Below are 17,033 nucleotides of genomic sequence, written 5' to 3'. Positions count from 1 at the left end.
AGATAGCTCCTTGAGATAATGGTAGTCGTTCACTGGACAAATATATGAATAATTTCACTTTAGTGATACTCACATAGACATGTGTACCATAAAAACATTAAAAAGTATTAATATTTTTTTAACTGGACCATAAAGAAGGCTGAGCACCGAAGAACTGATGCTTTCAAATTGTGGTGCTGGAGAAGACTCTTGAGAGTCCCTTGGACTGCAAGAAGATCAAACCAGTCAATCCTAAAGGAAATCAACCCTGCACGTTCATTGGAAGGACTGATGCTGAAGCTGAAGCTCCAATGCTTTGGCCACCTAATGCAAAGAGCTGACTCATTGAAAAAGACCCTGATGCTGGGAAAGATTGAAGGCAAAAGGAGAAGGGGACAACAGAGGATGAGATGGTTAGATAGCATCACCAACTCAATGGACATGAATTTGAGAAAACTCAGGGAGATAGTGAAACACAGGGAAGCTTGGCATATTGCAGTTCATGGGGTTGCGAAAAGTTGGACACAACTGAGCGACTGAACAACATTTTTTTTAGCTGGATGAAATCTTTTTTTGTACTAGGTGGAATGAAATAATAAATTTTAAAATGAAAAGAAGAAAAGAATGCTCTTTATAGTATTTATATTTCAGTGATTTTCTGTCTTTTTCTAAACAGCAGAAACTTGAGGATTTTCCAGATATTTCTAGATACAAAAATGTGAGCAGAGTGTTATACCTTCTTATATTAATCAAGCCATATTTTATTACTCAAAAGATGTGTTACATATTGTTGAAGAATAATCTCCCACTCAGTGTATATTTGTGGGATCTTACTTCAGTGACAAGGGATGGAATCTCTGCCCCCTGCAGTGAAAGCATGGAGTCCTAACCACTGGACGACCAAGGAATTTCCTTGAGAGCCCTTTTAAAACACTGTCAGATCTAGTAACTGATAAGCTAAGGTATCCCAGCTCACACAAAATAAAATCCAAAGTGCATTGGAGTATCTTGGACTCTAGGGTCTGACCCGACCTTGTCTCCACTACCCTTTCAGCTATATTTTTACTACCCTCTTTCTTGCTCAGGCTGCTTCAACCACGCTGGCCTACTTTCTCTTACTTGATTCTTGGTATTTGCTATTCCCTCTCGCTGGAATTTTTGCAATCGTGTATCCTCAGGGACACTCTCTGCACCACAATCTCTACTCAAATGTCGCCTTATTGAGATGCTTTCCCTCACCTCACTATCACATCTACTATTTCCACACACAAATACACACCTGTACCTGCAAGCACACACATACATACAAACACTGTCCATCTCCGTTAATGCCATCTGACCTATTACACATTTCTTTATTTGTACGTTACCCTCCTCTCCCAACTTGAACATGAGTTCTTTGAGATCAGGGATTCTGATTTGTTCCCTGTTGAATCCCCAGCATCCACCACAGTTTTGGGGACACAAACCAGGCACCCAAACCATGTACTGTGAATGATTTAACAGGCCTGCTAGAAATCAGGGAAGGTTCATCTACAAGATGTCCTGTATCCCTCTCAATCAAATATTACATGATCTTACCTGATGATGAAAGTATAGAATATGTGCTATAACTTATTTAATCAGTCAAAAGACTTGGTTTTCATTTTCATTATGAATCTCTAAAAGTTGCCTGTTACATTTTTTCATCCTTGGGGAATGTAGAATATTTAAATGAAATTGATTTTTTATCAATTCATATATACCTATCTTATATATATATATATATATATATATATATATATCTTTTTTTATATACCTATCTTTTTAAAAAAATATTTATTTGGCTCGTCTCAGTCTTAGTTGTGGCATGTGGGATCTACTTACTCATCGACCAGGGATTAAACCTTCGCCCCATGTGTTGGGAACTTGGATTCTTAGCCACTGGACCACCAGGGAAGTCCCAATATATACCTATCTAAAAGCATTTTAGGCTAACACAGTGGGGTTTTTTCCTTCCCACTTTAATTATATTTTCTATAAGCATCCCAATTTTCCCCAGGTGTATTGTATTTCCAATAGGATTTGGATTTCGAAGCAAAAAGGACTAAGAATTCCCCTTCCCATCATGAACTGGCCCTCTTCCTAAACATTTTCACTCACCCATATGCTATGTTTAGAAAATCAAGAGAAAAAGAGGAAAGGACAATAATACCAGTTTTGCATTTATCCAATTAGTCCAAGACATGGAATCTCATTCTTTCTTCTTTTCTACCTAAATTGATATGTGTTCATTGCCTTGTATTTTCTCCACCTATCTTAACTAATAATTGCGTCATTTCTGAGAAATTGTCTAGAAAATTATAAAACATCTATCTAAAGATTATAGACATGTAGTTGTCTTCTTTTAATTCTTGGCCTAAAGATGAAATCCAGTTGTTGTATTTTTCATATTTATCAAATCAGTGAAATCTGATATTTCTTTGCAATCTGCCAGGATTAAAACTGGATTTCAGGGAATTTCCTAGCAGTCCAGTTTTAGGACTTTGTTCAGGGGACACGGGTTTGATCCCTGGTTAGGGAACTAAGATCCTGCATGTTTCGAGGCCAAAAAAAAGGGGGGGGGAATGGATTTGAGCCTTCTACAAACCCTAGTCAATCTTAAATACAACTGGTGATTGGTAAATCTTACTTTTTAGGTTCTTCCCTTCCTCAGTGTGATTTTGACCTAGTCATTTCTCTTGTCATCTTCCTCATCCCTTTTTTGTTAGTTCAGAAATGCTGTAAAATTATTTGCCAAACTAGACTGAAACCTTCATCTTTTTTTTTTTTTTTGGCCGTGACTCGGGGCATGAGGGATCTTGGTTCCCCAACCAGGGCTTGAACCCATGCCCCTGTAGTGGAAGCATGGAATCCTAACCACTAGACCACCAGGCAAGTTCATCCTTACATTTTCTAAATATTTCTCTCTTTGTTGACCATTTAAAGTGCAGATAGGTGAAGGACAGGGAAGCCTGGCGTGCTGCAGTCCATGGGGTTACAGAGAGTTGGACACTACTGAGCAACTGAACAAAAAGAACAACAACACAAATTAAATACGTGTTAAAAATGATGAAATGCTGAATGATGATAATGCATGTGCTGGATCTCTTGTGGAAATGGTGGTTTCCTTCGTTTTTTTTGTTTTTGTTTTTTGGAGGATATTAAGTGACTCCTATTACCAGTGTAATTTTGGTGTAAAAAGTCACTTTTGGAGCCTTCTTGGTAGGTATGAGTAGCCTTGTATGTGGACTATCAGCAGTGGAAAGGGTGAGAGAATAACAATGACAAAAAGGAAGAGTAGATTCCTTCATTGATTTGTAAATACCTACTAGGTGGTTGTTCTGAGCTAGGCACTGTGCGAGACAATGGGAATACAATGGTAAGCAAATCCAGACAAGGTCACTGACTTTCTGGAACTTACAGATTCTAGTGAGTAGACTAGGAGAGGCTGGGCCAGTAAAAGTGAAAACTGTGATACTTGTTAAATAAGGACAGGACTGCCACAGCTGTTCAGGTTGGACCTCACCTGGAAGCTGCAGACCAATGTGTGAGCTCTGCCTGAGCATCAGCCCGAGCTCTGTCTGCTATTTCCAGCTGTCATCCGGAAGAGAGACAAATTTCTGAATTCCTGCAAAGGTGGGACAGCAGGGGCCCTGACAGAAAGGTTAGGAGAGCCTGGAATATTTGGAGAGGTCATGGAAGGTTTCTTTGAGGAGAAAACAACAGCAAAGTGAGATTTGAAATGAAAGATTAAGAAAAAATGCAAGGAGGAGGGAGATGATGGTGGGTGGGGAGGACAGTAAGAAGTCCATTCACTGTGCTGGGAGCAGCTTCTGGAAAGAGCATGTGCCTCGGGAGCTGGAGAAGCTGAAAGAAGGGTGCCAGACTGGAGCTAGAGATGGGGAAACTCCCAGAGGTGTTGAGCGACCAACCTGTACCCTTGAACATGGAGGCTGTATTAAGGACTGAGTATTTAAGAGTGCTGAGTGTCTGGTGCTGCACCATGGTGGGGGCAAGGGAAACAGAACAGTTAGAAGGCTACTGAAGTGACGGACAAGAGATAAAATAGCACAATCTGGAGTCATGGCAATATCTATAGAAACTTTGAACCAAAACACATTAAAAGGGTGACAAACTTTTTATTGGAAATGTACAAGGAAAGACTGTATATGGTATGAAGAAATAGAATTCAGAACCAAAGAGCATGATTTGGGGCCTTGGTAAACAGAGCAACACTATTATAACACGCTTTGCTTTTGATAATGAAGGCTGTTAGTTCTATGGTCATGCCACTCATGACGATTGTTCTTGGGGACTTCCGTGGTGGTCCAGAGGTTAAGAATCTGCCTTGCAATGCAGGGGATGCAGGTTTGATCCTTCATTGGGGAACCAAGATCCCACCTGCCACAGAGCAACTAAGCCAGAGCACCGCTACAAACTGAACCCGAGTGATTGCTCTGGAGCCCCAGAGTCCCTGCGCTGCAAGGAAAGATCTCTCCAATGGCAACCAAGATCCGACGCAGCCAAATAAATAAGTATTTTAAACCAACAACAACAAAAGGATGACTGTTCTCTTGTTCTTTGTGAATCCCCTGCCAGACCAGCGTCTGCTTCACCTACACCCCACTCACTTCACAGACCTGCTAGTGATTGTCCTTTTCAAGAGGGGCTGCGAGAGGCGTGCCCCTCAGCTGGTTTCCCTGGTAACTTAGCCCACCTAATATTAATTCCCCTACGACTGGCGACCCCTCCCCCCACACCTCCCAGGGAAGAGTAGCCGGCGCCATGTTCTGCCCTGCCTGCCGCTGACCCTGGAGTGTCGCTCTAGGACGTGGCTTCAGACCTGTAAGCACCCCCAAATCCCTGATGTCTCTTTTGCTGACTCTGAGCTTTTTCTTTGGTCTTGAAACTGGGCAAAAACAGGCCTTGTAGGCTTTCGGGGTGCAGCCCAATGATAGTTAAGATGCATAATATTAAGTTTTAGCTGTATGAGGATTTCAGTTGTGCCTCTAACTTTGTTCCCTAAAAGTCTTGCCATCAGACTTATTACTTGACCTTTACCTTGTTTGCTTAAATGTGAAATGCTGTATGAAACGCCCGATGCCATGTAGCTGCTTTAACAGAAAATTAATAATCTAATTTACTTCAGCAATCTAATACTGTTGAATAATTAGCTTTTTCAAAACTCTGGTTACTCTCTTAGCATAAAGTACTGGAGAGAGGATTTCTGAGGGTTTTCATACATTGCTAATTTCTCCAGAAAATTTTAAGTTCTCACTAGCAATGTAGGAATGTTTGTTTCTCTGCACTTGCACCAACGTTGGACGTTTTTATTAAGAAATTAAGCTTTGCCAATCTTATAGATAAAAGAAACCTTAGTTTTTAAAATGTCTATCATGATATGTACTTTTTTTTCAAAATTAGTATCTGTTTGTATTACTTTGGGAAGTTTTCTTACTGATTTTCAAGGATTCTTTACATTGTAAATCTCCTTTAAACTTTTTTTTTAAGTTAGAATTTAAAAAAAATTTATTTGTTTGGCTGCACCTGGTCTTAGTTTGCGGCACGAGAGGTCTTTGTTGCTGCGTGTGGGATCTTTAGCTGCAGCATGGGAACTCTTACAGCTGAGTCATGCGAGATCTAATTTCCTGACAAGAGGTCGAACCCAGGCCCCTGCACTGGGAGTGTGGAGTTTTAGCCACTGGACCACCAGCCAAGTACCACCTTTAATCTTTTCAACAGCATTTAAAACACCGTCCTTTCAGCATGTAGAATTGTTTTGCTCACGTTTAGTGAGGAAACTTTTTTGTTTTAAAATTTTAGAAAACGGTTATTAGTGATAATTAATGGGGCTTCCCAGGCGGCTCAGTGGTAAAGAATCCGCCTGCCAATGCAGGAGACACAGGAGACTCAGGTTCGATCCCTAGGTCAGGAAGATACCGTGGAGAAGGAAATGGCAACCTACTCCAGTATTGTTGCCTGGAAAATTTCATGGGCAGGGCTTGGCGGATTGCAGTCCAGGGGTTCGCAGAGTGAGACAAGACTGAATAAGCATGCAATGATAATTAAAATCAAGCTACATTTTTGGAACTTTCAGCATGAGCAAAACTTGCAGACTTTGGTTATTTATTTAGTCTCTATTTATTCTACTTTTTTGCAGCACAGTTGAGGGTATAGATTTTTGAATTAGAATTTTATAGGTATTTGGTTGGAAAAGGCAATGGCATCCCACTCCAGTACTCTTGCCTGGAAAATCCCATGGATGGAGGAGCCTGGTAGGCTACAGTCCATGGGGTCACACAGAGTTGGACACGACTGAAGCGACTTAGAAGCAGCAGCAGGTATTTGGTCATTGTGTTTGTAATAGTGACCGAGACGCCCAATGGTACACTACTAAATATTTAACAACTGGTTCTTTCTGTAGAATTTACTGCTTACTGTGATGTAAATACTCCCATCAAGATTGATTTAAGGTTACCAACATAAAATTACATAATGGACTCTCAAAAACTGTTTTTGAAGTAATTTAGGATTTGTGAATGCCATCTGAATCATCAGAGTGGTTAAATTCTGTTGTACATAATTTTAGTATTAGGTATATTTCAACATTTTTGAATATTGATATATGGAGAATATTTGATTAATCAAAAAAACCCATTCACAAAATTAGTGCACCAAATTAAATTTACTTGTCATTTCTCCATTTAAACCAATGTATCATGGGAAATTCTAGGAGTCTTTGAATTAACTAAGAAGTAATAAAATATTTTAGTTCAAATTTATTTTCTAACATATCAAGCAAGATAGGGGGAGGGTGAAATTATCAGAATTTGGAGTAATTCATCTAGAAAAGAAGAAGTTAAGGATTGTATGAGTAGTTGTCTTCAAATGCCTGAATTATGATGGCTAAAATAAAACTGCCACACACACACACACACACACAGACCTCTGCAGAAAAGAAGAGGTTAAGGATTGTATGAATAGTTGTCTTCAAATGCCTGAGTGATGATGGTTAAAATAAAACTGCCACACACACACACGCACACACACCTCTGCACATGTGCACACATGTCTTTTCTCTCTCTCTCTTCCCTATTTCCATAGAGTTAAGAACAAGAGAATTTAAACTCTAAAGAAGAAGGATTTAGCTTGAAGAAAGAAGACTTACCTAGTTGCAAAGATCATCAAGAATGACCTAGTTTTGTATTCTCTTTTTCTATATATCTATTGAAATAATGTTATTTTGTCTCTCAGATCATTTTAGTGTGATTTTATAAAAGCTCTAATGAGTTTTCTACACTGATTATACTACTTTTGTTTTTTTCAGTAAGATAAAGGGAATGTATTAAGCAGAAGCAACTTAGAATCTTGAGCAACATGGAGCTCAAGAAATCCAAAAGTTTCAAGTGATTCTGAGCCATAATCACCCTTGTAAGGGGGAGAACTCAGTGATTCAGGGAAGAAAGCCTCCAGATTAGGGGGTGGGGTAGATAGTGACTGGAAAATTCATTCGGTTGCTTTAAAAGATCAGCTTTACTCTGGCTCAAGATTCACATTTCCCACTTGTGTCTTGTCTTCAAAAATAAAAAAGAGGAAACCACCAATGAGAACATGTGGTGTTATAAATCATCCTGGCTGTTGTTAGAAAAATGAGTAAGGGTTCTAAACAGTTTCAAAAGGTCCTGACTAGCCCTTTTCACTCACCTTGAGAAGAACCATAAAAGTAAGGAAACAAAAGTAATTCTTTTTCTTTCCATACACCAGTCACCAGCAGTGTTCTCTTTGGGCTCCTGGCATCTGGGTCCAGTTGCCGGGTTACAGGCAAATATAATCAAAACAAACACTAAAAGGTACTCTTTTGGCTCTTCACATGTTGGAAAGGTCTTCTGCCTTCCATCCTCCAGGCTGGCCAGTTCTCAACACAAAAGTGACTTTGCCCTGTGCTGTTGTCCTTTTCCTTTCTTCCTGCGGGATAATTCCTGATTATAAACTTGTTGTGGACTAGAAGTCCTTAATTAGGAGGCCATTAGACCCTTAGACCTTTTCTCCAACTTCCTGTTCAGTAGCCCCAGGAATTCCAGTCCCTACCACCCTTCCCTGTCCTCTGAGAGCTAGTAGGCTGGAGAGACTCTTCCAAGGGCAGCGTTAACCCTTTGCTCGCCAGTTGGCCAGTTACCAAGGATAGATTTTCAAGGAAACAAATGGTATTTTCCACTCAGGACTACAGTGCCAGATCCAGTGATGGACTTCCTGCTTCTCAGCACTTGTGATGTGTTATACTATATTTGAACTTGGACAGGAAAGCTACAGGCATGTTTAGAAGTTTGGGAAATAAGATCTATGGCAAAAGTCAACCCGTTCGCCAGTTTGTCCAGAGTGATTTTATTAAGGTTCATGGGGTGCCACGCACTTGAATAGAATCAGGACATTCCAGCAAGCACTGCAGAGGTTAAAGACACTCAGATGACTAGTCCTGGAGAAGAGGGAGAGGAAGCTATTATAAATCCTCCAATATTTAAAGAGGTATTCTTGAGAAGGTGGCAACCAATTGTACATGAAGTCTGCTAAGGCTTGAACCTTTGGAAATACATTTGAAACATAGACATTTTGTTCATTTTCAAGAAAAATTTTCCCAGTAGTGTAAATTGATAAATATCTTAATGGGTTCCCTAGGAAGGAAATAATAGCCACGTTTCCTTTCTGAAAACCTAGACCCAAAAGTCTCATCTGTCTGCAATGTTTTCGTTTTATATACCTGATGATGAATGTGTATGTGTTTATCTGAAGACAAGAGCTGGACTGACTTCTGTTAGAGGAAACTTCTAACCCTGTCTGATCTTTCAAAAGCAAATATTCACTATGTTTCTGGAAAGGTCAGAAGTAAGTGGTTTTATCCTGGTGTTTTGCAAAATCTGAGCCAAAGAAGACAAGGTGTCTTTGTCATGCTTACCCAAAATAAGAGTGTTAGAACCAAGCATATATTCCCAAGTACTGGTTGTGTTTTATTAAAAGATTGAAACTTCTAGCAAGAATTTTGTTGTATTGACCTAAAAATTACTACTTTTTTTTTTTTTTAAAGGTAGTGTATAGTGTTTTTTTCTTCATTCTCTTTCATCATCATAGTGACTGTTCCTTGAGCTTCTGGTATGTCAGGCATTGGACTCAGGACTTTATATACATTTATATCTCTTTTAATCCTTATATCCATATGTCAGGTGGGTATTGTTATTTTTATTTACCAGATGATGGATGAAACTGAGGCCCAGATAAATTATGCTACAACTTGTCCAACTGCAGTCAGCAAACTAGTAGGTGGTAGAACCAGAATTAAAATTCTAGCTTCCCTGAATCCAAAGTTCTTTCTCCACAGCACTGGTTACCAGAAAAGTCTGACTCAGCCGTTTTTACATCAAAAGGATTAAGAAAATTGTTAATAAAAACATCATTCATACATACTAACCTTTCTGAAATGGCTAAAACATATATGGCTTAGGTCAATTAGCATGCTTCCAAAATGGTTGAAAACTTTTTTCTGCCTAAGAAAATACAAAGTATTCAAAGCAAAAAAAAAAAAAATTAATTCCCTTTCTAGTCTCTTTCTGAAATGATTTTTCTAGGTGATTGTAAAGCTGTAAGGTGGATTTCATTGGGTCTGAATTTCATAACATAACTAGCATCCAATTATGAAGATGTTTTCTAATGGCCTAGATTTTATGTTCAACAATTTTATTCTGTCTTACAATCTGAGTAAGGCATGCCTTTTAATCTTGACTTCTGGAATATTCCAAATTCCTTTTAGAGATGGCTTTTGCACTTGGACCTCTTCAGCTGGTACTTCCCCTTCTCTGCTCATGGTCAAATTTACACACTCCCTGTTTAATATGTCAGCCACTGTTTCCACTGTTTCCCCATCTATTTGTCATGAAGTGATGAGACCAGATGCCATGATCTTAGTTTTCTGAATGTTGAGCTCTAAGCCAACTTTTTCACTCTCCTCTTTCACTTTCATCAAGAGGCTCTTTAGTTCTTCTTCACTTTCTGCCATAAGAGTGGTGTCGTCTGCGTATCTGAGGTTATTGATATTTCTCCTGGCAATCTTGATTCCAGCTTGTGCTTCCTCCAGCCCAGCGTTTTTCATGATGTACTCTGCATATAAGTTAAATAAGCAGGGTGACAATATACAGCCTTGAGGTACTCCTTTTCCTATTTGGAACCAGTCTGTTGTTCCATGTCCGGTTCTAACTGTTGCTTCTTGACCTACATACAGATTTCTCAAGAGGCAGGTCAAGTGGTCTGGTATTCCCATCTCTTTCAGAATTTTCCACAGTTTACTGTGATCCACACAGTCACAGTGGCTGACTTTATTTTTCTGGGCTCCAGAATCACTGTAGATGGTGATTGCAGCCATGAAATTAAAAGACGCTTACTCCTTGGAAGGAAAGTTATAACCAACCTAGACAGCATATTGGAAAGCAGAGACATTACTTTGCCAACAAAGGTCCGTCTGGTCAAGGCCATTTTTCCAGTGGTCATGTATGGATGTGAGAGTTGGAGTATAAAGAAAGCTGAGTGCCGAAGAATTGATGCTTTTGAACTGTGGTGTTGGAGAAGACTCTTGAGAGTCCCTTGGACTGCAAGGAGATCCAACCAGTCCATCCTAAAGGAAATCAGTCCTGGGTGTTCATTGGAAGGACTGATGTTGAAGCTGAAACTCCAATACTTGGGCCACCTGATGTGAAGAGCTGACTCATTTGAAAAGATCCTGATGCTGGGAAGGATTGAGGGCAGGAGGAGAATGGGACGACGAGAAGATGAGATGGTTGGATGGCATCACCAACTCGATGGACATGGGTTTGGGTAGACTCCGGGAGTTGGTGATAGACAGTGAGGCCTGGTGTGCTGTGGTTCATGGGGTTGCAAAGAGTCAGACACGACTGAGCGACTGAACTGAACTGTTCAATAAGAGGGGACTGCAGGATAGAACAGGCAGTGGCAAAAAGTGCCAGAACTAAATGTGATTTCAGGCAAGCCTCTTAAAATCTTTCTGTCTAGGCTTTTCATCTACAAATTGCAAGTAATAACCCTTGAATTTCCCAGTTGTTGCGAGCTTTGTAAGTGAACAGGTAACAAGAAAACTTGGTTAAGTGTCAAAGTATTGCTGTTTGCATCTGATGTGCAGTAGGTGATATCTTAGCTCACTCTAAGTCCAGAAATGTGTAATAATAAAAAATTGATTTATTATCTGCCTCTTTCCATAAAAAATAGGGATACTTCAAGAGAGGAGAATATAATACCTTTGTCCCTTTGCTTTGAATTTTCCTTGACATGAAACTCTACCAAAAACAACTTATTATTTTCTCCATAAAGCCTCCTCCTCTTCCCATATGGCTATCCTTGTTAATGTCAGAATATACCCAGTTTCCATCCCAGTCTCCCCAACTGAAAACCTTGGAGCTAATCCCTGCCAAATCTATCCCCTCACCACCACTTTCTCTTCCCTCTCTTCTGTCATTCCTCCCCTCCCTCAATCCAACTGGCCTTGCAATCTAGCTGATTCTTTCACAGAGAAGTTTTGATTTTCCTTCTACTTGCCATCCCCACAGACTCTGTTCCTGGGTAAGGCCTGAATCACCTTTCACTAAGACAATTGAATCCTCTGTCAGGACAGATGAAAACACAACTTCTTTTTTTTTTTTTTGAAAACACAACTTCTATCCATAGTCACTGCCTATGAATTTGTGTCCAAAGGAAAGTGATACCACTGCAGCCTACCGATTTACCGTATTTTTCTGGTGGCTTGGGCTTTTGTTCCAAATTCCTATGTTAGGAATTGGGTTGGATGACAGGCCAGCTGGAAGGATTGCTTGTGTCTGCGTTCGATGCTCATTTGCCAGGCTCCTTTCTTCTGGGCTAAGCTGAGTTTGCTGATGGACTTCTGTGGTTGGAGTAGGTTGGCAGAGGGTGAAGACAAGGACCAAGCCTTCTTAATATCACTGGCTATAGGGGAACTGATTTACAGGATAGAGCAGCATTTCAAAGAAGGGGAGGCCAAAGAGCAAGATCCTTTTGAATATTTCTCAACATGGGGTCAAAAACTGTTTCTCCCTTGGCTCTTTCTCTGGAAAGCTCCAGCTCCTGTATCATGGCCTGGCAGTGGGTTCTTGGTCTTAACTCATGATTGGAGCTTGCTCTGCTCCCCAGGAGTGAAACTGCGGAGAAGGGAGGGGGACTTAGATTTCTCCCAGAGTAGTGTTGTCACATTGTAACTCATGAAATCAGTTTTGGGTGTTACGACCAGCATTTTTAAAAAATGGCAGTGGTATAGAGTAGAAAGGAATAATACACAACAGAAGAGAAAGCAGTAGAATAGATTTCAAAAGATAAGGGTATGACTTTTTCATAAAACTTCTGTTTTAGTCATATTTAAGGATAATTGTGTGTGTGTGTGTGTATGAATGTACTGGTCTCAGGATGAAACATATTGCTTACTCTGTCGGTTATGGTCTAAAAAGTTTGGAAGCCACTGCTAGGTTAGAATAGAAACAATCTCTTTGACTCTAGTTTTCCCCCTTTGATTCATCCTGTATCCCTCAATTTGTCATTTAAATAACCTCCCTACAAACCAACATGATCACACAATCGCTCTGTTTAAGTATCTTCACTAAATATAGGCCTAATTCATGAGCACAGCAGTCAAGGTCTTAGGAATCCAATTCCGACTGTTTTTCCAGTGTCACTTTACTGCTATATTCCCTTTTGGTCTATTCTGTCTTTTCCAAAAGTGTCTTTCACATTTGTCTTTTTGTCTTTACTCACATTGTGCTTTGACATGGACTAAGATGTTGTTTTCATGTCTCCACTTATCTAAATCTGAGTCATTAAAAACTTGTTTGTTTTTAAATAGTGTTATTTTTCTGATTAAAACTTTAGATTATTATGGAAGTTATTAAGTATAAAATCAAATCACGTAATTTCATAATCCAGAAGTAGAATTATATCTTTGTATATACCTTCTAGTCTTTACTTAAAAGCATACACATATTTTATTTATACATACATATTTATTTAGAACTCTTCTTTTTTACTTACTGTATATGGAAAAGTTTCTAATGTCATTAAATGTATTTCTAAAATATACTTAATGAATACATCATATTATACAAATGTTATTGAACATTTAAGTGTTTTCTAATATTTTCTTTTTATAAATAATGCCTTGATACATGTCTTTATGTGTCTTACTGATTTCTTTTGCCCCTCTGAATATTAGATTTGGATTTACTAGGTTAAATTGTGTTTATACATTTAAAGACTTTGATATATATTGCTTGATGTCTCATAAAAATTACACACATCATATCCCTATTTGTGCCAATACTGAGTATTATCATTTACAAAATGTTTGCCAATCTGACAGATGAAAAAGAATTTGGCATTATTTTCATGTGCATTTTTGAGCATTAGTGAGATTAATTTTTTTTTCCTTGTTTATTGGTCATTTACATTGCATTTTGGGGGAAATTGCTTGTCTCTGGCCTTTGTCCTTTTTTTTTTTTAAATTAGGGAGGTTATTTTTGTGTGTTTTTCTTCCTTATTATAAATCCTGCTTATTCTTCAAAACTTAAAACTCACTTTCTCCATGGAACTGTCGTCTAGTTTCTTAGTTTGAGTCTTTGTTTTCCCATAGCACATCATTTGTACCTCTGTTTAGTGATCAGTTTACTCTGCCACTCTTTCTCCATGGAACTGTCGTCTAGTTTCTTAGTTTGAGTCTTTGTTTTCCCATAGCACATCATTTGTACCTCTGTTCAGTGATCAGTTTACTCTGCCACGTTGGTTGCTATCTTCCTCCACTTGGTTACAAAATATTTGGGGATAGAAACCTTTTCTTATTTGTTTTTATATTTCTCTAGTAAAAGACACAGATCAGATATTCAGTATGCTGCTGATGTTCTTTGCCAGGCTAGAGAGCAGAGCCTTGCCTTTTCGATGTGAAATTTGATAGGTTCTTTTTCCTGTAAGCTTTTAGAATAGTCTATCTGAGGCTGCACTCACATGTATTTAGGAACACTCAGTGAGCCCAGAAAGCCTTCTTGGGGTGCTGGGGAGAGGGAGAACACAGTGCCATTTCTGAAGTTGGTTTGGCTGTGCTTCCTAGTTCCATTCAAAACAATTTAATCAGCTTTAGAGCTTCTGCACTCTGGGTGATGTAAATTTTCTCTTTTCGTCTCTTTCCCTCAGCACCAGGGTGTTCTGCCTTGATACACTTATAAGCCAGTTCAGTTCAGTTCATTTCAGTCACTCAGTCGTGTCCGACCCTTTGCCACCCCGTGAACCGCAGCATGCCAGGCCTCCCTGTCCATCACCAACTCCTGGAGCCCACCCAAACTCATGTCTATTGAGTAGGTGATGCCATCCAACCATCTCATCCTCTGTCATCCCCTTCTCCTCCTGCCCTCAATCCTTCCCAGCATCAGGGTCTTTTCAAATGAGTCAGCTCTTCGCATTGGGTGGCCAAAGTTTTGGAGTTTCAGCTTCAACATCAGTCCTACCAGTGAACACCCAGGACTGATTAAGATCACTTAAATTACTTTTGCAAATTGGTCAGAAGTTAGAGTATGTAACTACTGGATTGAATCTCAAAGCTCTCCAGTCACATGTCTTGTACCCTCTACCAGCTTATACTCCAAAGACTTCCCCTACCAGAGATGACACTGACCTCTGACCACAGAGCTCAGGCTCTGTGTCAGGGGGCAATTCTCCCTTTCCGCACTTCATACTGAAGGACCATCCCTCTGAGCATCTTTCTGGAGAAGAGTATACATTCGTTGTTATTGTTCAGTCACTCAGTCCTGTCTGACTCTGCCACCCCATGGACTGCAGCATGCCAGGCTTCCCTGTCCTTCACCATCTCCTGGAGTTTGCTCAAACTCATGTCCATTAAGTCGGTGATGCCATCCAACCATCTCATCCTGTCACTCCCTTCTTCTCCTGCCCTCGGTCTTTCCCAGCATCAGGGTCTTTTCATTTGACTGTCAGTAAACCAGGGCCTGCAACGGAGTTGCCCAGGCTAACTCTCCTGCCTGCCTCCTTGGTGTTGTTCTCCAGGAGGGGCATAACCACTACACACCAGTGTTTTCTATCTGCTCCTGGTTGTTCCAGTAGTTTGTATCCTTTTAACGTGTTCTCTGAAGGTATCTGATATTTACTGAGCGTCTCATATGTCACACTGTACTAGGAACTTGGCAGATATTCTATCACTATTTCCTCTAATTGTTCCCATTTTAGGTTCGAAGAGTTGAGCCTTGCATAGTCAAACTAAGAAGGTCACGCAGCTGGTAAAGTAATGGGGTGAGGAGGACTTGAGCCCAGATTGGCCTTACTGGGTGCTTGAGTTACTTTTACTACATCAGATTTCAATACATAGAGGAGTGATTTGAGTTACTGAAAACATATGTGCATCTCTGCGGGGCTCTCTGCCTTTGGGGGTTGCAAATGTTGAGTTTGGGGATGGAAGAGAGACTTGTTTTAAGACACATTTGTTTTGAAAGTTAATTATAGGTGCTCTGAATAAAGTCTGAGTTAGTGTTTATAGAGGGATAGGGTGAAAAAAATTGAGAACCACAGTAGGTAATCAAATCAATTTATCAAATGAAAGAGAATTGTATGCTTATTTTAATCAAGAGTATGTTTAAATTTCCTTGGAAGGAAAACTATGACAAACCTAGACAGCATATTAAAAAGCAGAGACATCACTTTGCTGACAAAGGTCCATGTAGTCAAAACTATGGTTTTTTCTAGTAGCCATGTATGGATGTGAGAGTTGGACCATAAATAAGGTTGAACATTGAAGAACTGATGCTTCAGAATTGTGGTGCTGGAGAAGACTCTTGAGAGTCCCTTGGATTGCAAGGAGATCAAACCAGTCAATCCTAAAGGAAATCAATCCTGAATATTCACTGGAAGTGCTAATACTGAAGCTCCAATATTTGTCCAACTGATGCAGAAGGCCAACTCATTGGAAAAGACCCTGATGCTGGGAAAGATTGAAGGCAAAAGGAGAAGGGGGTGGCAGAGGATGAGATGGTTAGATAGCACCGCTGACTCAATGGACATGAATTTGAGCAAACTCCGGGAGATAGTATGGACAGGAAAACCTGGAGTTTTATAGTCCATAGGGTCACAAAGAGTCGTACGGAACTTAGCGACTGAACAACAACAGCAAAATGTTTAATTTAATGAAAAAGTGAGAATTAGGACCCATAATACCAGGAGACATTCTGCATAGTAGTTATGATCACAGACCTTGGAGTCCCTCAGAAGTAGAGTTAAGGGATTTCCCTGGCAGTCCAGTGGTTAAGACTCTGGGCTTTCAATTCAGGGGGCATGTGTTTGATGCCTGGGGCAAGGAACCAAGATCCCACATGCTGTGTAGCACTGCCAAAACAAAACACCCGAAGAACTAGAGTTAAATTCTAATTTTGCCAAGCATACTTCATCTCTGTCATGTGTACCTAAGTTTACTCATCTGTAAAGATAGGTAATAATACCTATCGCTCAGGCATTTAATGAGGTAATAGATTCGTTGATTCATCTATTCACTCTTTTGACAAAAGTACTTTTTGAATATTTACAATTTGCCTGACAGTGGAGATGTAGCCATGAACAAAACACATATTTCCTGCCCTAAGAGAACTGACTGTCTAGTGGTTAAATGTAAAGTGTTTGTCATGGTGTCAAGCACGTGTGAAGCACTAATAAGTGGTAGATGTTACTATTATTATCATATTATTCCTATCATTATTATTAGGAGTGTGCATTTCTACAACTACTCGTGATTTTGACATATCTTACATTTGATAATAGGTGTGAGACCTAGTTAACATTTTCCTGTATTGGCATTTCTAATTAAAGGATAGCGTTGTAAGGTAACAAGCAATTATTGTTAACAAAGGAGGTACTGTATAATCAGTGCCTTGCTTCGAGAATGAAGGATTTCTTCTGTGTTCCTTACTTGACTGTTATTCTGTCTT

General features: G+C 39.7%; 1 protein-coding gene and 1 long non-coding RNA gene across 2 annotated transcripts in view; one reads left to right on the top strand and one right to left on the bottom strand.

Moving 5' to 3' along the window:
• ZNF462 (zinc finger protein 462) overlaps positions 1-7,805 on the bottom strand; it is a 178,972-nt gene extending 171,167 nt beyond the window's left edge. The window contains exon 1 of the mRNA XM_081525575.1: positions 7,705-7,805. The gene's annotated coding sequence lies outside the window, so the exon portion shown is untranslated. The remainder of the gene's footprint in view (positions 1-7,704) is intronic.
• LOC145520061 (uncharacterized) overlaps positions 4,765-17,033 on the top strand; it is a 200,538-nt gene continuing 188,269 nt past the window's right edge. Inside the window, exon 1 of the long non-coding RNA XR_014064194.1 lies at positions 4,765-4,845. This is a non-coding gene — a long non-coding RNA (uncharacterized LOC145520061). The remainder of the gene's footprint in view (positions 4,846-17,033) is intronic.

This window comes from Giraffa tippelskirchi, chromosome 1 (genome assembly GCF_054371585.1).
Source record: "Giraffa tippelskirchi isolate mGirTip1 chromosome 1, T2T-mGirTip1v1.2.pri, whole genome shotgun sequence".
NCBI lineage: Eukaryota > Metazoa > Chordata > Mammalia > Artiodactyla > Giraffidae > Giraffa > Giraffa tippelskirchi.
This window is presented reverse-complemented; position numbering and strand designations above follow the sequence as displayed.